At 38.6% G+C, this 26,848-nt stretch overlaps 1 protein-coding gene across 12 annotated transcripts in view; it reads right to left on the bottom strand.

Moving 5' to 3' along the window:
• The window catches only part of LTBP1 (latent transforming growth factor beta binding protein 1), a 456,275-nt gene that overhangs the window by 64,653 nt on the left and 364,774 nt on the right, over positions 1–26,848 (bottom strand). The gene's annotated exons all lie outside the window — the stretch shown is intronic.

Raw genomic sequence — 26,848 nt, 5'->3', positions numbered from 1 at the left:
TTGTCCTCTATAAACCTGATGACAGTGGTCCTGTGCTTTCTATCTCCCGTTAATAAAAGTGTTCTCGTAAAAATGAAGTCTCAGTTTTAAAGTCACAGATGGACTTTTCAATACAGTTCTTTATCCTCAGCTGCGCTACTCACTGCCCTCTCCAGCCTCCCATCCCCAGCACTTCCATCTTCCTTGTTTATGGCCACACTGCACAGTGCAACTGCCAGGCTCTCTGTCCTCTCTGCCTCTTGACCAAACAGGTCCCCAATACATTTTTTTTTTTTTGAGAAACAATCAAGAGAACATGCAATTATTGCATCCAAATACATGTGAACAAGATTTCATGTTTATGTCCAAATAACAATGAGGTAACAAATGATAAAGAACATGACAAGTGAAATCACACTCGACAGAATTCAGTTTGAGCAAGTTTATATGAATAAAGTTAAGTTTTCCTAAAACTTCAAACACTGAGTCAGAAATTTTTCAAGAAAAGATGCACGCAGTGATATTCAGCAGCTCCCTCACGTCTCTTCCTAACTGTCCAACACTATCAAGCGTAAACTTCAGAGACAGTCTCACTTTTGAACTGTAAAATATAAGTGACTATAAAACTTTCTTAATTTTCTCAAAACGGCATCCCTTCTCCTTAAGGCTGGGCCCTCTCTCCATGCCTACCAGTCACCTCTTCCTCTGGTCCCACCTGCTCATCCTTCTCCTGCATCTTCAACGATTCCTCCCTGGCTCCTTCCCTCACTGCTTTCAAAAATGTCACAGTCTCTCAGAAAAGCTTTCATTCAACCACAATGTCCCCTACTGTGCTTTTTCCATTTCTTCTATCCTTGCAAAATGTATCAAAAGAACTATCTATGCTCACTGCTTTTATCTCCTAGTATACCTCATCAGTAAAAAGGAAACAATAACAATACTAGTAACGTTAATACTACTAGTATGTTTCTAGAATTACTATGATAATTTACAAAATTAAAATGCACAAGGTGCATAAAACACTGCCTACCATATAACTTAGGAAATGTACATGTTACTATTACTCTAATAATTATTACTCCTCTTCTTACTCTTCCCTTACTGACCTACACTCTGTCTTTCTAACTCTTAATCCTTTGAGAAAAACCATCAGCAGCCAACCTATCATTAAATTCAATGCTCATTTTCTAGCCAGTCATTATCATGTCTGGTCACCTTTCTCCTTAAACTCCCTTTTCACGACCCCTGACAGAGGATTATTCTCATTCTACCTTTAACTTCCCAGGCTCACTGAGCCTCACTCTTTCTCAGCCTGAAGGTGGTGCCTGCCAGGGCTCAGGCCGGCCCTCCCTGTGACCTACTTTATTCCCCAAAACTCTCTTCTCCTCTGCTCTTCACCCTCTCCACAGACTTCACAGTGGCATGAATCCAGTCCTGGTCTCTGGCCAAGATCCTTCTTATTCTTGATCATTCCCATTTCATCTTCTGTTAGCATCTCAAATTCACTATTCACTATCTTCCTTCTAAACCCCACTTCCTGACTGTCCTGAGCAATCTCTCTGACCTCTACCCTTTTTTTAAACCTCTACATCTTACCCCAACTCGAATGGAAAAACTCAACGAAATGATTTCACATCTTAAAAAAAAAAAAAGTGAATCTTCCTTGCAGCATCTAACACAAAGAAGACACTTATTAAATCTGTCCTGATGGATTTTCAATGTCAGCATCAGGCTGGGATCACAACTGATTTACTAGTCATAACCAGGAGAGACGGAATTGCACTGTGTCATCAAGTCACTTCACACTGGCCACTGCTCATTTTAGACTTCCTGAAATGGGCATTTGTTGAAGAGATTACGTTATTCACTGAACCACAGGACTTAAGGGCTGGAAAGAAACTCAGAAGTGCTTTAATTACCATTTGCATGCTGATGGTTTCCCAATCTCTCTCAAGAGTCTGTCCTTCAGAACCCTTTATCTAATATCTATTGGACACAGTCATAGTAAATGAACTCCCTACTGCTCTCCCCCTTCAGCTCACCTCCATTTCTCTTGTATTTCTGCCTCCTGAGAGCCCAAGCTGTCACCCCAGCCAGGAACCTTGGTGTCAATTCTTCCTTCTCTCCTACTCCTTGTCCCTTCCGAATCCTACCCTCTTATCTTTCCTGGTATTTCTCATCCCCCTAATTGGTTTCTTTATCTCCAGTTTTGTCTGCCTCCCTCAAATCCATTCCCCAGGGATTTCCCTGGTAGTCCAGTGGCTCAGACTCTGCTCTTCCAATGCAGGGAGCCTAGGTTTGATCCCTGGTCGGGGAACTATATCCCACATGCAGTAACTAAGATCTCACATGCTGCAACTAAAGATCCTGCCTGCCACAGCTAAGACCCAGCACAACCAAATTAATTAATTAAATTAATTTGAAAAAAATCCATTCTCCACCAAACTGCAAACCAGCCAGGGATATTCCCTCACTCAGAATGTTCTATACCATTTTGAGGCTAGAGAATACAGACCACTATCTATAGCAGAGTACCGTTCATCATCAGGCGTCTGGCTACACATCTGGCCATAGTTCTTAGCTAACTTCTTTCCTAACTCATGCTTCAGCTCTGTGAGCATAAGTACTAGAGTTCTTTGAAAGCCCTATAGTCTTCAATTTCTCACTGACTTTGTGCACACACCTTAATCCACTAGAAATTCTCCCCTCTGCCCACTTTGCTCAGAAACTCTCCCTGGTCCCTGGTCAGCCCAAGAGATACCTCCTCTGTGGCAGATTTCAGGGCCCATCCTTTGTGCTCCCAGAGTATGTGGGGACACTATAGTGCTTAACAGGGCTACTTCTGGGGGTAGAGAACCTTCAACTCAACCTCGCCAGCAGCTTATTCCCTTCTAAAATGGGACAGTGGACAGTAAAGGATGAGGAAGGGAAAATGGCGCCTAGAAAAGCGCCTAAAAAAGCCGGTGGCTTTCAGTCCAGACACTTGAAGTAAAATCTCTTGCTTTCCTTTTTATTATTTCTTTTATTCATTCAAGATGATGATTTCTTGTTAATGACAGTCAGCTCAAGGACTGAATAACTGACCTTAAGGTGAACAAGTTCTGCATTGGTAATGAATTACTGGACGTCTTGCAGTCTCAGATTTACTGTAATAGTGATTAACAGAGAAAGTTCAGATGAGCAATATTTTGGACTTCAATGAATAGGAAAAAATAACCTAAAATGCCTGGAGACCAGCTCTTCAACAACTAATATTTTATGAAAATGATATACTCTAGCTCTCTGCAGTTTCATGCTTTCAACAATGAGGTGAGGTAATAGCTTAATAAGAGGATGTTTGTTTCATGTCTCTGACTAATGATCTATATTTAAAAGCCCCATTATTTCATTAGAATTTTCTTTGATGACAAGATATTTTTCCACTGTTAGTCCTATCTATAAACAGATTCATAAGAACTGCCACATTGAAGATTAACTCTAAGGCTAAAGGTTAAGAAAATGTATTATACTAGAATAAAAGCCTGACCAAGATGCATACTTTAGTCCGCTTTTGCTGAAACTGAACTTTGAATATGAAATTAAATTTTGAATGATTCAAATATCACAGATTTTCTTTTTGCTTAATGAAGGATGACTCTAGTAAGTTACTAAAAGAATTCTGCTTAGGCATTTGTAAAAGTCATATATGATATTGTCTATCACCAGCCACAATGTCTACCGAGTGATACAGGAGTAGCTGTTCAGCGATCTCTCAGCTGACAACCCAGATGAAGCTGATACATCAGTGTAAGCACTGATTTCTCATGTGCATTTTTGCTATTTATATTTTACTAAGCAAGGCAGATATAAACATTACCATTTCAATGAAAATGAATTCAAAAGAATTATGCAGATGAAGGAAAGCAGATCATTGATGTGAATTCTCCAACAACAAGATTACCCAAAGGTCAGAAAGTGAAACAGAGCATAATCCTGGGCAAATGCAACTGCCAGGGGCTCATTTTTAAAGGAGCAGCATTGCCAGTGACCATACACTTTGAGGACCTTAACCATTGCCCTACTTGGTAGACCAATGATTCTTGTCTGTATGCTTTTTTTTTTTTTTTTTTTGGTGTATAATTGCTTTACAATGTTGTGTTAGTTTCTGCTTTATATCAAAGTGAATCGGCTATATGTATACATACACCTGCCCCCTCCTCATGAGCCTCCCTTCCCTCTCTACTTAGTCCATTTTCTCAATGGACCAAAGGCTTTTCAAAACCTACTGATTGTTACTAGGGATTCTACACAGAAGAGCAGAACTGCAACCTTTTACTGTCCTTCAACTCTCACTTAGGTAAAGTGAGCTATGAAATAAGATAAAAGTAAAGAGAGGAGACGTGATTTTCTAAAAGGGGCTGAAGTCAGGTAACCCTTATTTACTAATAAAGGAATTACAACTGTGTTCAAAGACCTCAACAGTAAAATACATAAGACATCAATGATGCACCAAATATTTTGTATTATAGACACAACAGTCTAAGTACATGGGGATAAGGGGTATTTGTATATTTGGTCAATAAAATGATGTGGCTTTCTTTGTTTCAGACATACTCTTCCATTTTTTGTTTTGAATTAACAAGTCTTTTTGTTATTTTCTTAACATCTCCTACCTTTGCTTTGTCGATTTTCCTTTTTCTTATTCCAAGCAGGACATATCCACCTATTCAAGGAAGGAGCTCTCTGACAAGCCTTCTTTCTGCTGCCAGGGCTCTTGAGAGAGGGGGATGATGGGAATGGGGTGTCATTTTTGGTAAGGGACAACTCACAGGAAAATCTCCACAGCCCTTGTATGGTTGGAAAAAAGAAGCCTTCCTGTCATCAGAGTATTTTTAGATGAATGAAAAGGTTCATCTCAATTTGAAGAGGCTTTGAAGATTACCTGGTTCGATTTCTTCATTTTAAGAACCAGAAAGCTGAAACCTACAAAGGAGAAGTAACTTGCCTCAAGGTTACCCAGTCAATCAGTGGTAGAGTCAACAAAGAAGCAGTGCCTAGTGAAGGAACAATCTTCTGAATCTAAGCTTGTGACAGTACCTACCACATCTTATCTCCCACCATGGTGATGGTTATTGAAGGTCATCTGAGAGAATGAACAGAATTAACTCAAATGTGAGCCCATCAAGTACCCTGGGACGTATGCACTTCAAAGATGCAAGTCAGAAAACACACTCCTTGACTTACCACTTACTGACTTGCAATTTAATCAAGTACCCTCCTCTTGTCCTTTAGCAAGGCCTTAACATCCAGTATCATCGTACCTGAAATCTAAAGATCTGAGGTACTGGAGGTGCTGAAGATGCTGTTTTTCTAGGCGACCCTTGCAAAGAAAGACCTGTCAAGCACCAAGGGTGTGTAAGCCACAGAATGTCCCAGGGCCATGTCTAGCGTTGGTGCTCTTTGGATCTCTCTGTAAGATGGAATGACCCAGTGTTTCAGCCCAAGGATTCCTGACCAACTGAATGGGTTAAATATTTGGCACTAGAATATTAGGAGAACAGAGCCACAGAAAGGGGGCTTACACTAGAAGGGAGTGCATGGCTCCTCCCATGAGGAGCCCTCATACCCTTTACTGAAAGGAACAGAAGCAGGCAAGGAGACAGCAAACCCCAGCCAAGAAGTGGGACTGAACAATGTTAAACCAGCTGAACAGATGCCCAAAGGAATTTCAAATGGCATGGCTGATGGCCCAAAAGAGATTACGGTCTCCCTCACAGCACAGGAGAGAAGCCAGGATTAAACAGAAGATGAGCGCAGGCCGAAAGAAAAAAAAAATACAATTTAGCCAATAGGAAATTAAAAACTGGATTTGGAGACGATCCAGACAACACAATAGGATATGGAAAGCGCCTTTTTAAAAAAAAAAAAAGGTCCACTGAAGTCTGGCAGCATCAACAAGGCTGAAGAATATGGGCCTTATGTGTTATGGAAAATTACTTTGTTCTGGGAAATGGGGATGAGCCAGAAAACAGCAGACATCATCTTTGTGCAGAGTGTGACTGCCATGCTGCTGCCGGACAGATGAGTCGGGGAGAAAACCTGAGGGCCATGATGGTCACAAGCATGTTTTGAAAGCCAGCAGCCTAAAGATCAGCAATGAGAAATGACAGAAGTAGAGCAAGTTATTTCAAATCCAACTTTCTAGCTCCCAAATTCTGGAAAACAAGGCTGGCCAATGAAAGGTCAACTTTTTTTTCCCAGCCTTCAAATGCATTACTTTAAAACAGATTTCACTTAAATCATTCTTTTAAAATTACCCAGAGCAGCCTCCCAACTGATTATCTGAGAATAGCTAGAAATTCCCAAGAAACAAAACCAAAAATTTGCTCTGATTTTAATCAATCAATACATGGATAACAGATTAACCAGTCAGAGTTAAACACAGACTAATGGAAAAGCACCCTAAAATCACAATCATCACCATCCCAGTCAACATATCCAACGACATAGGATTCATCCTTGATCACCTCCCAAAGTACAAGCATTGAGCTCCTTTGATTTTCTCTTCCGTTCATCTCCAAGCTCTCCCCTCTTCTCCAATCTTACTCAGGGCCTCCTCACTATCATTTGAATTCCTGCAAAGGCGTGCCAATGGGGTTTGTGCTCTCAGCCACTCACTACAACTCCAAACCCATCCTCCACAATGAGACAATGATTAACCTACTGAAATGGCCCAGTTGGTAAAGAATCCACCTGCAATGCAGGAGACACTGGTTTGATTCCTGGGTTGGGAAGATCTGCTGGAGAAGGGATAGGCTACCCACTCCAGTAGCCTTTGTGGCTCAGCTGGTAAAGAATCTGCCTAGAATGCAGGAGACCTGGGTTCAATCCCTAGGTTGGGAAGATCCCCTGGAGAACGGAAAGGCTACCCACTCCAGTATTTGGGCCTGGAGAATTCCATGGACTGTATAGTATCAGTTCAGTTCAGTCACTGTCATGTCTGACTCTTTGGGACACTAAAGACTGCAGCACGCCAGGCCTCCCTGTCCCTTACCAACTCCCGGAGTTTACTCAAACTCACGTCCATTGAGTCAGTGATGCCATCCAACCATCTTATCCTCTGTTGTCCCCTTCTCCTCCTGCCCTCAATCTTTCCCAGCATCAGGGTCTTTTCCAATGAGTCAGCTCTTCACATCAGGCCAAACTATTGGAGTTTCAGCTTCAACAACAGTCCTTCCAATGAATATTCAGGACTGATTTCCTTTAGGATGGACTGGTTGGATCTCCTTGCAGTCCAAGGGACTCTCAAGAGTCTTCTCCGACACCACAGTTCAAAAGCATCAATTCTTCAGCGCTCAGCTTTCTTTATAGTCCACTCTCACATCTACACGTGACTACTGGAAAAACCATAGCCTTGACTAGATGGACCTTTGTTGGCAAAGTAATGTCTGCTTTTCCATAGGCTGTCTAGGTTGGTCATAACTTTTCTTCCAAGGAGTAAGCGTCTTTTTTATTTCATGGCTGCAATCACCATCTGCAGTGATTTTGGAGCCTATATAGTCTATGGGGTTGTGAAGAGTCAGACACAACTGAGTGACTTTCACTTTCACTTTTAAAGCCCCTTCAGGTTTTCTCCAGGGATAATAGTACAAAGGCCCTTGCCACATGGCCTCTGGAACTCATCCATATTCAACTCTCTGTTTATTTGCTTTTCTAGCTGACCCCTCTGCTTCTGTATCTTCTACTGCCCTCTTTCCCTGTCTACTGGATCATTCCCTCAGGATCTGTTGATAAAATTTCATGCTATCATCCTAAATAGGGCCTCAGGACACACACAATCCCTTCAGCTAGAGCCACATTTCTCAGTCCTTTTAACAGCCAAGATTCTGGACTATTCTGCTTGTTCTCATTTGCTCTTGGGTGGCTCCAGTATTTAGGACTCCACCAAAATGGCCCTTGATAAGGTCATCATTTTGTAAAATCCAAAGGAATTTGTGCCAGTACCATACTGTCTTGATGACTGTAGCTTTGTAGTAGAGCCTGAAGTCAGGAAGGTTGATTCTTCCAGTTCCATTCTTTTTTCTCAAGATTGTTTTGGCTATATGAGGTCTTTTGTGTTTCCATACAAGTTGTGAAATTATTTGTTCTAGTTCTGTGAAAAATACCATTGGTAGTTTGATATGGATTGCACTGAATCTATAGATTGCTTTGGGTAGTATACTCATTTTCACTATATTGATTCTTCCAATCCAAGAACATGGTATATTTCTCCATCTATTTGTGTCATCTTTGATTTATTTCCTCAGTGTTTTATAGTTTTCTATATACAGGTCTTTATAGATCAATGGAACGAAACAGAAAGTCCAGAGATAAATCCACACGCTTATGGACACCTTATCTTTGACAAAAGAGGCAAAAATACACAATAGAGAAAAGACAGCCTCTTCAACAAGTGGTGCTGGGAAAACTGGTCAACTACATGTAAAAGAATAAAACTACAACACTTTCTAACACCATACACAAAGATAAACTCAAAATGGATTACAGATCTAAATGTAAGACCAGAAACTATAAAACTCTTAGAGGAAAACATAGGCAGAACACTCTGTGACATAAATCACAGCAAGATCCTCTATGACCCACCTTCCAGAGTAATGGAAATAGAAACAAAAATAAACAAATGAGGCCTAATTAAACTTAAAAGCTTTTGCACAATGAAGGAAACTATAAGTAAGGTAAAAAGACAACTCTCAGAATGGGAGAAAATAACAGCAAATGAAATAACTAACAGAGAATTAATCTCCAAAATATACAAGTAGCTCATGCAGCTCAATACCAGAAAAACAAACAACCCAAACAAAAAGTGGGCAAGGGACCCAAACAGACATTTCTCCAAAGAAAACATACAGATGGCTAATAAACACATGAAAAGATGCTCAATGTCACTCATTATTAGAGAAATGCCAATCAAAACCACAACGAGGTATCATCTCACACAGGTCAGAATGGCCATCATCAAAAAGTCTACAAACAATAAATGCTGGAGAGGGTGTGGAGAAAAGAGAACCCTCTTACACTGTTGGTGGGAATGCAAACTGGTACAGCAACTATGGAGAATAGTGTGGAGATTCCTTTAAAAACTAGAAATAGAACTGCCATTATGAACCAGCAATCTCTGCTGGGCATAAACCCCAAGTAAATCAGAACTGAAAGAGACTTGTGTACCCCAACGTTCACTGCGGCACTGTTTACAAAGCTAGGACATGGAAGCAACCTAGATGTCCTTTGGCAGATGAATGGATAAGGAAGTTGTGGTACATACACACAATGGTATATTACTTAGCTATAAAAAGGAATACATTTGAATCAGTTCTATGAGGTAGATGAAACTAGAGCCTCTTATATAGAGTGAAATAAGTCAGAAAGAGAAAGACAAATACTGTATATTAACACATACATATGTAAGGAGATCCAACTAGTCCATTCTAAAGGAGATCAGTCCTGGGTGTTCATTGGAAGGACTGATGCTAAAGCTAAAACTCCAATACTTTGGCCACCTCATGTGAAGAGTTGACTCATTGGAAAACACTCTGATGCTGGGAGGGATTGGGGGGCAGGAGGAGAAGGGGATGACAGAGGATTAGATGGCTAGATGGCATCACTGACTCGATGGACATGAGTTTGAGTGAACTCCAGGAGTTGGTGATGGACAGGGAGGCCTGGCATGTATGATTCATGGAGTTGCAAAGAGTCGGACACGACTGAGCGACTGAACTGAACTGAACTGAACTGATGGACTTGAGAAAGATGGTAATGACTATCCTATATGCAGGGCAGCAAAGGAGACACAGATGTAAAACACAGATTTTTGAACTCAGTGGGAGAAGGCAAGGGTGGGATGATTTGAGAGAACAGCATTGAAACATATACATTACCATATGTAGGCAGATGACCAGTGCAAGTTTGATGCATGAAGCAGGGCACTCAAAGTCTGTACTCTGGGACAACCCAGAGGAATACGGGGAGAGAGGGATGTGGGAGGAGGTGTTCGGGATGGGGGGACACATGTATACCCATGGCTGATCCATGCTTATGTATGGCAAAAAAACATCACACTCAGTGGTATTTAATGCACTTGACAACTCTCCTCTTCTTAAAGTACTCTCTTCTGTTAGATTTCACGGTCCTATATGCTCCTGGGTTTTCTCTGGACACATTTCCACAGTCTTTCTCTCTTACTTGACCCCAAACTATGTTTCTCAGGACTTAGTCCTAGGCCTTCTTTTCTTCTCATTCCATGGTCTCTCTTGATGGCCTCATCCATTCTAATAGCTTCAAACACCATCTATATCTGAGGATTTCAATTCAAATCTCCAAGAAAGACCTTCTATTCTAAACATCAGATCTAACTTGATCCAATTGCCTGACTGTCACACCCACATGGATATCCAAGGGCAACTCTAATTCAGTACACCCAAATGATACTTTCGATATTAAAATTTTCCCTTCATCTTTCACCATGTGAAGAAATAGTGCCACCAAATATCTACTTGTTACCTCCAGAACCAGGGATCTATCCTCAATATTCCATTTCCTCCTTCCCCTCATCCAAGCCAACACTATGGTCTAATCCAGTACCAGGGTCTATGTCCAAAGCATTTGATTTGTTCATTTCTTTCCATAACACTGTTACTGCTCTAGTCTGAGCTACCAATATGGCTGGTGGGAACAACATCTAAGAATATGCCCTTGCTTTTCTCTTGCCCTTTTAATCCCATTTCCAAACAGTACCCTGGGCAACATACAGTTTAAAAACATAGAGTATTGAATAACATCAAACCCAAGAGTTTACTTTATATACCCCCAAAACATAAAAGAGCTTTGCAAATTCAATTATTTCCTAGTGTTTATTTTTAAACAAATCACATCAACTGAAAGAAACATTCCTATATTAAAATGTGAAAAAAACACACATCTTATAAATTATGGAATATTATCACAGTCCCACTTAAAATCTGCTAGTATGTTTCAGCTATTCTTAGAATGATATTCAAACTCGTAATGTTTCCTGTGAGGCTTTGTACATTCCATCCCTGACTCTTCAGTCTATCCCTCACTATGCCTCCCTCCAAGCACCAGGCTTTGGTCATTCTCACTTCCCTGAAAGCTCCTAGTACTTTCCTGCCTCGGAGCCTTTGCCCTTCCTACAACTCCACCCAACCACACTCTTCCACAGGTAACTCACTTCTCAGGGCTCAGCTCAAATACCCTGTCTTATGAGGCCTTCAGGTGAAATGAATGAGCTTTCCCTCCTCTCATTGACTAGACTGTTCTTTCCCTTGCAGCAGCTTAATGATATGTGGTCATGTGTTTTTTGAAACACTTATTTGAGTATTTACTGCTTGCGTCCTGCGCATGCATTTCCTAGAGGGCAGAGACCGTGTCTGTTTTGCTAATCACTGTGTGTCCATAGCCTTGAACAACGTCTGGCACATAGTAGGTGTGTAATGGCAACGTTAAACATAATACCGTTTAATACAAAAGCAAGCAAGCCTTTCACAATCTAGCCTTTGTTGACCTCTTCAGCTGTATCTCATGCATCACTTTATCCCCCATCTCACATATGCAACTGAGACAACTTACTAGTCCCAAAACCCATACAGTATTTCATGTCTCCAAGTCTTTGCTCATGGCGTTTTTCTGCCAAGACACACTCTTCTTCCTTTCCCCCTGCAGCTCTCAGGCCCTATTTTTCATCCAGATAATCTTCCTTTGCCCTCCAAGCTCTTCTAGACTCAGCTGGACCTTCTTGAGGGCATTTTGACCCAACCTTAAGTCAAAAATGTATCTACACACAGGCTCTTCCTGCCCCTCACTAAACACTTAGGAAGATCTTAAGTAATGACATTAGTAACAAAATGCAGGGCTGAGCGCTCAAGGCCACAGCATAGGAGAAAGAACCACAGACACAACGGGGCTGGGCTAGAAAAAACACTCATGACCTAGCCAGTTCCCACGCCATCGGAGAACAACAGTCAAATTAAAGCTGCCCTGAAGACAGTTTGAAAAGCAGAATTTATAATGTAGGAATTTGTATTTGAAATTTTCAAATGCCAACTTAAAACACTCTTCTAGAATGAAGATAAAAGGACAAACTGAAGGGCAAGAAAACATTCACTTTCATATCTCAGCTATATGAAAGATTTAAATACAAAAAAAAAGCCCACAAAGATTAAAATACTATAAGAAATATAAATATACAATTGTTCACAACAGGACAGGGAAAATTACCAAGTAGAAAGCAACAAAAGAAATAACAGCATTATAAAATTAAAAGGCAAGTTAAAGAATGAGAAAAACATGTGTAAAGCACAGATAAATGATTATTATCCTTAGCACAGATAAATCAGAAAAACACCTCAGGTAGGTTAAAAAAAAAAAAAAAAACCAGAAAAAAAGGAGATAAATATAAAAGAAGTGAAAGTGAAAAGAAAGTGAAAGTGAAGTCGCTCAGTCATGTCCGACTCTTTGTGACTCCATGGACTGTAGCCTACCATGCTCCTCCAACCATGGGATTCTCCAGGCAAGAATACTGGAGTGGGTTGCCATTTTCTTCTTCAGGGGATCTTCCCAACCCAGGGATCGAACCTGGGTCTCCCGCATTGGAGGCAGATGCTTTAACCTCTGAGCCTCCAGGGAAGCAAATTAAATGAGATATTAAATTCATATCAAGTTCATATCAAATTAACAGAGGAAAATATGAATGTGAGTTTCTTTTTGGAGAGAGTGTTAGAAGACAGGAGGTCTCACTGGGTTCTGGTGGAAGCAGAAACTGGTACATTTCTGGAAAGCAAGGAGCTCACATATGTTGTTAAGACCAATAAAGCTGCTAATATTCTTTGATCTTGTAATTAAATGTCTTAGAATCTACTCCAGGGATAGGATAATTGATGAAAAGAAATATTTACATGCAAGTGTCTTCATAAAGCATTAAACAGCAGCAACAACAACAAAGGACAGAGTTTATACCTCCATAATTAGGGGCATATATTTAAAAATATAGGGTGTAATCATAGGATGGAACTATGCAAAAATTAAGAAGATATGAGTATCAGAAAAATAAAGATAAAAAGCATATGATCTTACTATAACATTTAAATATTGAAAACTATAAAAAAGAAATAGACCAAATAGTAACTGGTTGGTTGACAAATGTTTTTCTTTTCCACTTTTCATCATTTTCTAAGTTTTTCACAATAAACACATATTACTCTTAAGTTCTTTGTTTGCAATCAACTATCTGAAGATATGAAAGCAAAAAATATTCTACTTGAATATGTATCTTGGTATATTCTACATTCTAACAGCAATGAGTGAAGTAAAACTGTGCAAAAGTAGAATAGACTTTCATAAATATTCTAAAACTTAAAAAAAAGAAAAACTTGTAATGTTTAAATAATTCTTCCAGTTGAAAATTAAGAAACTGAATGTTGAATTTTAAAATAAACTGTTAAATTTTAAAATAAACTGTTTTGCTTGAAATGATAAAAAAATACTTCTTATGCTGATCATTATTAAGTTAGGAAATATTTTAAGTTATAAAACCACAGCAATTTTCAACAACCGCAGCTGCAATTGAAAACAATGCAGCAAACAAAAAAAATCTTTAGGTGCTTTTTAATCTAAACAAGTTTTTTTTTTTTTTTTTGGCATACAAAGCTATATTTATTTCCTTTCAAAATCTCTGGAGACCCTGCCATAAGTACAGTCTTCTGTACATGAATTCAGAGATTCTGTTGAATGAAAAATAAACACTTTGGAGCCAATCCCTTCCTCAAATATAAATGGTAAACTGCCAGCTATAAATATTTTCTCTCTGAAGATTTTACTTTTCTACTGTATACAGATAAGTACTGTATAGAATTTCACTTTCCATTATGTGAAAGTAGAACTTAGGCCAATATGCTTTGGATCCCAAACTTAACTTTTGGTGCATTTTATTTTCCTTTCATTCATTATTCAGTTTAAAAAATCATAGGAAAGCATTCTTTCAAAAACATATTTAAAAAACAGGGTTGGGAGTGATATAATAAAAAATACTCTAAAATGTAGAGGTAGGAAAGAAAGGAAAAGGAACAAAGAGATGAGACAAATGGAATACAGAGGTTGATACAGATTTGAATCTTCCAAATACCAGTAGTTAAATGTATACAAACTTAATTATATACATGAATTAGAAAAAAACTAGTATACCCTTCTTATAAGAGAAAGAACCTTTAACTATAAGAATACAGAAATATAGGAAAAGATACATTGTGTAAAATCTAATTGAAAGAAAGCACATGAAAGATACAGTCGATTTAAAGGTCAATAGATTTTAAGGTAAGATGCATTGATAGAAAAAGTGACACTTCAAAGAGATGAAAGGTTCGATCCACCAGGAAAATACACAAATTCTATATCTAATTCGACTGCCAGAAAATATATAAAACAAAATCCGGCAAAGTAAAATCAGAAACAGATAAATCTCCATAACAATGAAGATTATAAAATAACCCCTCAGTAAATTATGTAATAGGCAGACAAAAAACAGTGGAGTTATAGATGATATGAACAACACCATTTACAATGTATTACCACTGTGTAGTAGAGGTACTAGAAAGTATCAGGTAAGAAAAGGTGTAATTATTGAAAGAAAAATAAGACTAACTTTAAAATAGCTGAAGTAACACTTTTTCAGCTATAACATAATGGTTTATGTACAAAATCCAAAAGAATCTGAAGGTAAACTACTACAAATAAGTAAATTCAGTAATGTCATGGATACAAGGTCAATGTACAAAAATCAAATGTAGCTCTATACACTAGTAAACAATTACAAGGGTTAAAAAACACTCTAAATACCATTTACAACAGTATAAAAAATATTAAAAACCTCAGTATAAGTCTAAATACGTTGTGCAAGACTGTACACACAAAAACTGCAAGAAAACACCACAGTAAATGAAAGAAAATCTACACAAACAGAAGGATATGTCTTATTTGTGGACTGGAAGACTCAATATTGCAAAATAAGAAACTTCCCAGATTAACCTGTTGAGTCAATGCAATTCCAATCCAAATTCCTACAGTTTTGGTTTTTTGTTTGTTTTTCTGTTTTTTGGTGAAAATCAATAAGCTAATTATAAAACTTACATAGAAATGAAAAGAGCCAAGAATAGGCCTGACAATCTCAGTGAAGAACAAAATACTATAATTTAGAATTTACAGCACCATATATTTAAATTTACTATAAAGCTATATATATAAAGCTATACTATAAATTTATATATACATTTACTATAATTAAGACAGTATGCTACTGGTGCAAGCTGTGCATAGAATGAAGAAGGAGGAAATAATCCAATCTACATTTGAACACATGTTTCATGACAGAGTTACCATTGTAGATCAGTGGGAAAGGGGTATGCTTCTCAAACAGTGATGACCCAAATGGAAATCCATTTAAGAAAAAAAGTAAATCCTGACCTCTATCTCATACCATATGCAAAGATCAATTTCAGGGCAAGGACAATGTAAAATATAAAATAAAGCTTTCAGAAGAAAATATAAAAGAGTATCAAAGATTATAAACACAAAAAGTACTGATCTCAAAATAATCAAAATACTAGAAACTTCAAAATTAAGGTTCATCTGAAGTTACCATTGACAGGATTGTTGTATTTAGCATCTCCTTGGGAAGGGATGTGTTATACAGAAGCAGACAAATGAAACAATACTGAAAGAGCCAATGTAAAGGTATGAAAACTTGTTCTACATCAATCCTCACAAGAGAAATGCAAATTGACACCATGATGAGATCCCATTACTTAGCATGACTAATTGTTAAAAGGACTAACCATTCCAACTGTTGATAAAGATGTGGCACTGGAAGTCTCACACTTAGCTGGTAGCAGTGTAAATTAATACTCTGAAAAACTGGCTATGAAAATGAGACATACATATGATCTATGACCTATAAATTACATGTGTGCATGCTAAGTCACTTCAGTCATGTCCAGCTCTCTGTGACCTTACGGACTGTAGCCCTCCAGGCCCCTCTGTCCATGGGATTCTCCAGGCAAGAATACAGGAGTACACAACCAGGTAATATCCAACAGAAATGAGTGATTATGTCAATCAAAAGGCATGCTCAAGATTAGTCACTAAAGCTCTATTTACAACAGTCCCAAAGTAATCCAAATGCCCATCAACAATAGAATGGCGACATAATTGTAGTATATTCATACAAAGAAATCTGTGAAGATGAAGTACTGCTACATGTAACACAGGTGAAGTTCACAAGCATACTGTTGCACAAAATAAGCCAGAGACAAACGAGTAGCTACTACATGATTCTATGAATATAATGTTCAAAAACAAGCACAACAAAGCCCTGGTAATGCAGACAAAACTGTGGGTACTGCTGTGTGTGGGTAATGAGGAGGGGATGGGTAATAAATGGAAAGAAGCTTGAGAGAGGGTTCAGGAGGCTTGCTACCAACACTCTCTGAAAGTTTACCAAAAGTGCTCTATGATTGATTCATTTTTCTTTATATATTTTAAGCAATTAAAAATGCTACTGGAAAGAAAAAAAAGCCTGTCCACACTCTATGCTAAGCTGCGATGTCACTTCAGTCGTGTTCGACTCTGTGCGACCCCATAGATGGCAGCCCACCAGGCTCCCCCGTCCCTGGGATTCTCCAGGCAAGAACACTGGAGTGGGTTGCCATTTCCTTCTCCAATGCATGAAAGTGAAAAGTGAAAGTGAAGTCCCTCAGTCGTGTCCGACTCTTTGCGACCCCATGGACTGCGGCCCACCAGGCTCCTCCATCCATGGGATTTTCCAGGCAAGAGTACTGGAGTGGGGTGCCATTGCCTTCTCCCCACACTGCTATATTTCCTGGTTAAAGACAATCTTAACCATTCAAAAACTTGTTCTATTTCTTTCCCCTTGGTAAGACTTATTAGACTAAAATATTAAGAGACTGAGTAGTAATCCTGGTCGCCACTTCCTATCTGTCCATTGTAAGCCACTGAAATTCTCTGAAACTTCAATTTCCTCCATATGCAAATGAAGTCAATTTTTTTTTCATACAGGTGAAAATGAGAACCAATGTAACAATACATATTTTCTTAAAATTTTATCATTTCTATGTGATCCACTGTAAGTCAAGGGAATCAACTGAATACTGTCCAGACTATGCTACTATTTTTTGTCTTGTAGAAGGTGTTTGAGTGTTACTATGGAACGAATTTTTTAATCACTTCTTTAGAATTACAACAGCATTGATATATGTTCAGAACGGACTGAAATCCTAATGTTCTAGGACATATGGTTTTAGAAATTATGAATATTTAAACAGGCAACAGAAAATGGAAGACCGATACATGTGATGTGTGAAAAGGAGGCCATATTTAGCTACTAAGCATTAATGAGGAAACACTAGGTCAGTCCAGCTCCTAGGCCCTCACTGGCAACACTCCCTCCCAAGAGCGTCTGAACTGAGAACTGAGAGTAGGTTCCTAGTTCTCTTCTCTTTCTGCAACTTGCATGCCCTTTCATAAGTTTAAAATTACTGCAGTTAGTAAATGTCTTTCTGCATGAGGATAAAATATAAAATTAATGAGCTTTTAAATTTTGTGGGTTTTTTCTGAAGATCTAAAAAAGTCTTAAGAACTTCTCAAATATTTACATTATGTCCCTTTTTCTCATTTCCATATGGCTTTTGAAGACAAGGAAGTGGAATAAATGTACAGAAAATGATTATCTCTATCATTCAGACTAAGGCCAAGGATGAAAATCCTCATGAATGAAATCATTTTAAATCAACTGCTTAAAAAAAAAAAAACAAAAAACTGAAGAAGCATAGTTTGGCTTTTACATTTCGAACTGTATTATCATGCAACTGCAGTGAAAGACTAAGGAAACAGGGAAAGGGATCTGTGGCCACTTCTCCTCATGGAGGGAGCCCACAAAGCTCAGGTTCGGCAGCTGGAAAGGTTATCTGTGTCGTTAAACATCCCTGAAAGCCTCCAGCTTGCATTGGGTTCAGATCGTCCCCCTCAGAGAAGAGGACATGAGTGGAGCAGAGAGGTGCTGCCTGAGGAAACCATTACAAGGGCCAGATGTTTGTTCAATTGTGATAAAACCTCGGTACCATAGGTGCAAATCCCAAACTGAGTATCTGTGACATCTAAGGAAAAATTCCGAGTTGAAGAGTAGTATATTTTTAATCAGATACCGAGCACTTTTTCTTTTTAGAAAAGCAAAAGCTATAAATGCAATAAATCATCTGTGTTTCTTTCCAGAGAAAGGAAGCAAAGTGATTTCTGAACTTAAAAAGCCATTTTCTTCTTATTTCTTCCTGTGATAGGCTGACAGAATATTATATAAAAACAGAAATTTAAGAAGTATTTGAATTTGACACACACACACAATTTCTAAAAATTTATAGAGAAGAAATAAGAAAGCTTTAAAAAAAAAAAAAAACTTTCTCTACTCCCAAAGGTTAACAATAATTCTAATTTACTGTCACGTAACAGAATATCACATAAGTGGGGAATTTTAATAAGTTCTCCAAATAAATCCAAGGCCATTCAGAAAAAGTTCCCCAAATTTTAATTGCTTATTTCTCCTACCACAATTTACAAAAAAGATACTATGTGTGAAATACATATCTTGCATTTTCACATGGTTTCAGTTTTTAAATGACAAGAATTTTGTTTTAACATGTTATTTATAACCATTTGGGTTATCTTTGCATTCATTTAATGGTTTTACATTTCTACACCTGAGCTGCTCTAAAAATACATATAATATCTTATTCTAACTTCAGAGCCATGCTGTGCATTTTCTCTTTTCATATAGTATTTCTTACACTAAGAGGTGCTGCCAGTGAGACCAGGAGAAAACCCTAACCACAGGCCAAACGCATCAAACCCCAGATTCATCTTTCTGACACTTAGGCCCCAGAGGCAATATAAGAGCAGCCAAAAAAATTCCCATTTTTTTACTATTATAATTTTTCTTTCTATATTCATACAGGATGCCAATAAAGATGAGTTTTGAAACCACAGAAAATAGTACCTCTAGAAATAACACTGCTGATACCTAAATGCAAACAAGTGTTAGCATGAACGATCAGTTTATTGGCAACTGACGCATCAAACACTTAAAAACTTGAAATACTTGGGGAGTAATCAGGGAAAGTCAGTCATATGGAATGCTTAGGGAAAATAAAGGGTGAGGAATTAAAGCAAATTATATATAAATGAGTTACTGAACCATATTCTACATGACTTTAATAAATTGGGATTTAAATGTAGAAAAAAATATAGTAGTAATTAATTTATATCCAGACTTGGACTTTGAATTGCCAGACTATTTAATTCACAATACACAATTGTGTATCAGATCAAATAAAAATAAACAGGTTTTAGATGCCCCCTTCCTTTTAGGTACCCACATATCAAGGGAAACATATGGCAATAACTAGGGTGTCAGTATAAGTGCTAAAATACTAACAATAATTCACATCCATCGAGCATATTCTAGGGACCAAGCTCCATTCCAAGTGTGTGTTAATACTTGCCAACACCCACTGACATACTTAATTCTTCCAAAAACTCCTACAAAAAAATGTAGGTGCTGTATTTTATGCTTATTATGCAATGCAGAACTGAGATATATGACTCATGTGAGTCAAGTCCACACAACTGTAAAGTGCTGGGGCAAGAATTCAAGTCCATGTATTCAAATTCCACAGCCCAGCTCTTTAGCCACTGCTGCACCCAGTCACCAAGCAGAGTGTGATTTAGGGAGTGTGCTTTTAGGAGTCAGATTTTCAAAAAATAGGGAAGGCTTTTCACTAAGTCCCTTCATTCATTCATGAGGTACTGGGTTGGCCAAAAAGTTTCTTTGATTTTTAGTAAAAATTAGACATATTTTTCATTTTCATTAGGAACTTTATTGACACATTCACTAACCAAATGACTCTTTTGGCCATCCCAGTTTTTACCGGCCCTACCTAACATTCTCAAAGGCACAAAATTACGAACAAAACAAAGATTCACATCTTATGAGCCTTAGTGTCTAGCAGAAAGATTGGACAATAAACAAGACAAAGAAGTAGAATAAGGTAGTTTAGAAAAGAGAGAGAAAACAGAAATGTGGGGAGTGGGTAAAGGTGAGAAAAGGATGATTAGAGTAAAGTTCACTGATAGATGAATAGATAAAGAGGATATGATACATATATACAATAGAATGCTACTTGACCATGAAAAAGAAATAATGCCATTTGCAGCAACATGGACACAAGAGATCACCACACTAAGTGTAAGTCAAAGAGAAAGTCAAATACCATATGATATTGACCATATCAAATACCATATGATATTGACCATATCAAATACCCTATGATATTGACCATATCACTTACATGTGGAATCAAAAACATGACACAGTGAACCTATCTATGAAAGAATCAGGGACATAGAGGATAGATTGCTGGCTGCCAAGGGAGAAGGTGAGAGGGGGATGGATTGGGAGTTTGGGATAAGTAGGTATATATAGAATGGATAAACAACAAGGTCCCATTTACAGCACAGGGAACTGTATTCAATATCCTGTGATAAACCATAATGGGAAAGAATATGAAAAAGATCTTCCATTATGGTTTATCACAGGATACTGAATACAAATAATATTCAACACTGATATTGAATATTACACAGCTGTATAGCAATAATTAACACATTATTGTGTATATCAACCATACTTCAAAAAACTGAAAAATAAGGACCTACTGAGAAAGTGACATTAAATAAAGACCTATAGTAGATGAGAGATAACAATCAATGTACTTCTTGTTAGTATAATAAATTCCCTTATTTTAAGCTGCTCATTGCAACCAAAGCAAACAAATTAATATTTAACCTACCTACCTATATGTTTGTTGTGAAAATTAAAAGAGAAAATAGGTACAATACATTTAGCATAAGTGCCTGGCTCCTAAAAAGCACTCAGTGAATGCTGGCTATTACTATTACTGCTTCTGTTTTAATAAAGTCATGAAATCAGATATGTGAAGTTTCTCCAGTACACTCATACAGGGTGTCCAAGACAAGCACATCATACTTTCTGTTAGATGCCTATAAAGTAACTGATTCTGGACTCAATATATTAAGCATTACAATTTAGGTCTAAAGTACAAAAGTATCATTGACAACAACCTTCCATGATATAGTTCTTCCATGAGAACATGGGTTACTGATGACATCCAAAGATTCATCAAAATAGATACAAGAAGCTCTCGGCGCCCAGACATGAGCTGGGGGACATAGCAGAAGGTGTGAGGGGCAGCCTGCCTGTTCACAGACTGCCCTTTCTGGAAGCTTCATGTCTATTTTTTGGCCGAAAGGAAAAGTGTTTATTTCTTCGATGAACAAATGATTTTCCATAGCTCTGGGATATGAAAAGGTCAGTAGCGATAAAAGGCTTAGGAAGAGCTCTCGAATTTTTTTGCCACCATTGTGAATTTCTTTATAAAAATGTTGATATATGGAGGACAATCAAGCAACGCATGGAAAATATGTATTCCAGGTCCAAAAGGAGCTTATTCCAGCAAGATTTCCTCAGCTCTCTCCCTAATGATTTAAACATCCATTTCATTCACTTCTGCAGAAGTACATTCACAGGAGGAGTGAGTGTGAAGAACAGTAGCCTTTATAGTAAGAGGCCACTTCCTTTCCTTACCTGGAATGCTGTCTGATCCTTTTTCACACAAGGGAGGGAAAGGATCCTGTTGTTAAGCTAAATTCCCTGTCTTTAGAAAAGAAATACTCTGGTTGTATTCCCTTACTAGATTTTTTTTTTTTTTTTTTTCACTTTCCAAGCCTAAAAGTACTAAAAAAACCAAAAAATCTTTGGGCCAAGTAGCCAGATGTAATATATTATTGTGTCAGGGTACTTCTATGTCCTACTTGGCTAAGTCATTTGCAAAAATATTTTCTCTTTGGTGATAGACATAAAGTTCTATCTTCATGCCACAAAACCACCAACTGCCTTGGAGTGCTGTCAACATGGTTTTATACTTTCTTTCTACACTGCTCGTGGAAAATGTACCTCAAAGTCTGAAAACAAAACCACACTCACTCCCAGTTCATTTTTCTTTCTTTGATTTGGCAAAGGTTGTCCTTAGTGTATTTTCTGGTTCCCAACGCACACAAAATTGATCTAAGAGTTTGGACCCAACTTCTTTTAGTCTTTATGATATCACTGTTCTCAGTGAACTTCATGAAGCCAGCCATCCTTATCACTTGCATTTGCTGTTTTTCCACCCAAATGAATGAGTTAGTAAGAAGCAGTTTAAGGTAGATATCTAAACAGGTTACAGGATTAGAGACTATAGCCATTCAACAGTAAGACTTGAGTGCTTTGGGTTTCAGAGTTAAGTTCAATGTTCCAAAAGTCCCCTTCCAATCCTACAGTTCTCATTTTTAAATCAATATGGGAGATGCTTTGAATGTGAGAGCAGAAGTTCCTGATCACATACTCCATCTGAGGTGCTTTTTTGAAAAGTAAGAAACAAACAACAACATTCAGAGAAGAAAAAGATAGCAGTCGAATACAGAATTGAACTTAAAGGGTTTTTGGGGTTTTTTTTGACAAAAAGTAATTAATTTTTTTTCAGGTTAATTTCAGGAATGTCTGATTTTTAAAAGCAGACTTTAAAGAGCAGTTGTAGGTTCACAATAAAATTTCACAGGAAGTTTCCTTATTCCCCTTGTTTTCCCAAAACCGTCCCCTCCCCTAGCTTCTCCCACTGTCAACCACCCCCACCAGAGTGGTACATTTGCTATGACTGATGAACCTACACTGACGCATCACTATCAAGCAAAGCCCATAACTCACATCGGGCTTGCTCTTGGTATTATGCTCTGATCTTTTATTCCCGTCTGGACAACAGAACTCACATGTTGGCAACTGGAAAGAGGCCTTCAGCAGACAATCTTACATCCTCCGATCTATTCATCGACAGCTATTATTACTTAGCCAGTCGATGACCAGTTTGAAAAAGAAAAGCACTTAATATGGCTCCATCTGTTACTCGGACACAATTTTGGCATTACTTTCATTAACGTACATTGCTATGCTATGCTAAGTCACTTCAGTCGTGTCCGACTCTGTGCAACCCCATAGACGGCTGCCCAACAGGCTCCCCCGTCCCTGGGATTCTCCAGGCAAGAACACTGGAGTGGGTTGCCATTTCCTTCTCCAATGCATGAAAGCGAAAAGTGAAAGTGAAGTCGCTCAGTCGTGTCCGACTCTTAGCGACCCCATGGATTGCAGCCTAACAGGCTCCTCCGTCCATGGGATTTTCCAAGCAAGAGTACTGGAGTTGGGTGCCATTGCCTTCTCCGTAATGTACATTATAGAGGCAGAATGGCCAGTTGTGACTACCCTAGTTGGTAACTTCCGTTCTTTGTTCTAGCCCTCAGACCCTCATTACTCTGCTCTCTTTCATGGGGTTTACCACTTTATAGCATATTATATAGCTGACATTAGTTTACTGTCTCCAAGCAAGTGGAGCTATTCTTTGTTCAGAGACATCACCCCAGTTCCTAGGAGTGGCCAGTATATAGTAGACATGCAATAAATATTTGTCAAACGGATGACTCAACGAGGATGCTTTCTAAAGGACATGATTTTAGGGAGTGATTTTGGTCATAGTTTAGAGCCCTAGTTCGTCATGACTAACCAAGTTCCGTAAGTCACTGATGTTCCCTCTGTGCCGCTAGGCTCCTCTGGGGTCCCTGCTAGATCAGTGTGGCCAGTGTACTATGCGAACAGATTAGAAACCGCAGTGGAGTCTAGAGGTGCCTGATGTCCCCAGTTTCATCTGTTGTCATGCAAGGTCTCAATTGACATGGACAGCCAACTGGGAGAGCACAGCCAGTCCTGGCCAAGAGCAGCCCTCTCAGAGGCACGTGAACAGAGTGATGCCAAGTCAGAGGCCAGGAGGCATTTCTCCAGGGGGCCCAGAGCATGGACATGGTGACACTGAGGATTCTGACTGTCACAAGTTTCCCCAGTCTTCTTCCCACTCACTCACATCCTGTTGCCGATGAAGAAAGGAAATTCTGAGTCAGCTTACAAATGGGAGGATACCTATTTTTCCTATGAACCTACACTGATATTTCATTATCAAGAAAATTTGAATCCTGTAATTTAAAAAGTGGGGGAAAATAAAGGAACCAAAGAATTGGGACTGTTTAAAACAAATGGATAAGCCAATTTAAGATATAAAACAGTGAGCTGAATGAAAGAAGTCAAAAGTCTCCTTTGCTTTCCTACACAATCTCTGGCTAGAGGGTGTAAAGGGGGGTGGCAGGAGGAGAGGAACCACAGTTATGAGAAGAAAAGAAAGAATTACAGAAGTGGAAGTAAATAAAAAGGGCCTTGCTTCCCTGTACTTTCCTGACATTCACAGGTAGGACTTGAGGAAAAAAAAAAAACTCTGTGAGTTATAGATTATACATGACATGCAGTACCCTGTACTTTTTTATATCCTTAAATAGAACCATGCTATATTATTTAAATACAAAAACATAAATTTCAATATGCACTATTTACTTATTTATCCCCGAATCTCTTCCTGGAACGTAGGTTCCATGTGGACAAGAACAGGGTGTGTTTCGCCCTCAGAACACTAACAGTGCCTGGCACGAGATAGACACTCTGTCACTGAGCAAATGAATAAACAAATAGCTGCACACCCACCACTTACTTCCTATTCCAAGTTCAACTGACACTTGTTCTTTATCTCATGTGGGAAAAACAAGATGCTTCTTCATCCTTTCCCGCATACGTGCTCCCAGAGCAGCATAAGAGAAAGGATGGAGCCAGGGGTGGTGTTTTTATTTTCAAAGACTCGATCCTGCTCCTTGATATCTGAGACAGTTGATATTGACAGATTGCCTCTTCATTGTGGTTCAATATCTGGGAACAGATGTGGACAACTCTCCAAGTCACGGGGGATTAGGGAAGGGCCCTCCTCCCCTCAGCTGGGCCGGATTCCTTCAGCCCTGCTTGAAGCAAGGTATGCCAGCCCTCGTGTCCATGTGGCTTCAGCTGCTTTAATTAGAAGTTAGGAGGTAAGCTGATGGATGGGCACGGAGCAAGAGTGCCAGCCACTTCTCGGTGTTAATTCAAATCCCATACACATCGGCTCCATAGCTAAATCCCAATCACAAGGACTGGCTCCGTCCTCGACCACTGCCAGGGGTAGAATCAAGACGTATTGCTACTGTCACAAGTTTCAAACTAAGTCCAATGAAAGAAAATTTGAGCCAGTTTAGTCTACTGGATTAAGACCATAAAAAATGAAAATCTCGCAAAGCCTATTCAAGAAAGAGATTAACATGCCTAATAATGAGGGGGCTTTCTAGTTATACTGCCAGGTACCAGCACAATATTCTAAAGTATCTGCTTTATTACATTTGTAAAAATTGTCCAGATTCTGGAATAAAAAATATGGAACAAGGGTCAAAGACCGTATACTAAAGTACAGGAATTTACAAAGCCCTAGAAGTTTTCTAAAAACACAGTTTAAAATTCAAATCCCCGCCAAGTAAATGCCTAAACAAATTAGAACTGCAACTAAGTCACAGTGATTATATAACTCTTGAGTTGCAGAAATAAAGATTTTAAAAGACACAGATTTAAAGAAAAGTACAAAAGAAAAAACAAACATGAGTATGTTTATACTGGTATATGGCTTTGACTGGTGAGCACTTGAAATAACTTACACATTTTTTTAAAATACAGTTTTTGCATGGCACAGCTACTGGTATCTGTAACTTGGACCATTTCTCAGTTAAGGAAGACCTTACTAGCCATGTTTTACAGCTAGCTGAAGAAGCAAACCTGCACCCTTCTAGAAGGCAGGGAAATGAACATTCTGCAAATTTCATGTCTTCAGTCACTCAAGTCAGCTAGCACCCTATCCTCTCTACCAGGGAATTCAGTGATTCCCCCCAGAAGGCCGGCATGCATGCTCTTTCTTATGAGCTCTAGTCTCAGAGCTCTAAATATAAAATTAATTAAAACTCAAACCACTGAAACATGGAGTAAACCTCTCATGGGCATCTTCTTTATGATGTTTTTCTCCATTTCCCCACTTTTGATCACTTCCAAACCCCTCATAATCTTTAAACCCTGCCCTGCACTATCTTTCTTTCACTTGAAGCCAAATCTGGCATTCATGTTTTGTCTACTCAGCAGGAGAGCAATTTCAACAATCTCCTGCTTTTTATAAGATCAGTTTATTCTTCTCAATAAAATAATTCGTTTCAGATGAACCTGTTTGCCGGTCCTCGGCTTGATTCCACTGTGGTGTGAGTAAGGAGAGAACACACTTCCTGCTCCACTCCTTTTTAAAAGCAAAGACACTAAGTCCTATCACAGGCCCAGAACAGAACTTTCATACTTCTTTAAAACAGAGCTGGGTTTTGATAACCTAGATTCTCAAAGGGATGGATGAAAAATTACGATTACAGGACTCTTCCCAGTTTACTTTTATAAAGGCTCAGATGAACTATTCTTCAATTTTTAAGTCATCAAGAATATAAAGCTTATATATATAACCAGTGCTGCAGCCCTGCAAACATAAAGAGGTTGCCAATAGGAAGCCAACATGTTATCTTAATGTCTTGCAACTTAATTTGCTCCTAGGATATAATAAATACTGAAAGGTAGGAAAATATACTGGTTCAGAGCAAAGGATCTTAAAGGAATAACTCTGGAAAATTTCTGCTGACAATGGTACAGAGAAAAATCAAGCAAGGC

Source organism: Bos indicus, chromosome 11 (assembly GCF_029378745.1).
Source record: "Bos indicus isolate NIAB-ARS_2022 breed Sahiwal x Tharparkar chromosome 11, NIAB-ARS_B.indTharparkar_mat_pri_1.0, whole genome shotgun sequence".
NCBI classification, from domain to species: domain Eukaryota; kingdom Metazoa; phylum Chordata; class Mammalia; order Artiodactyla; family Bovidae; genus Bos; species Bos indicus.
The sequence above is the reverse complement of the archived record's forward strand: the minus strand, read 5'-3'. Positions and strand labels throughout refer to the sequence as shown.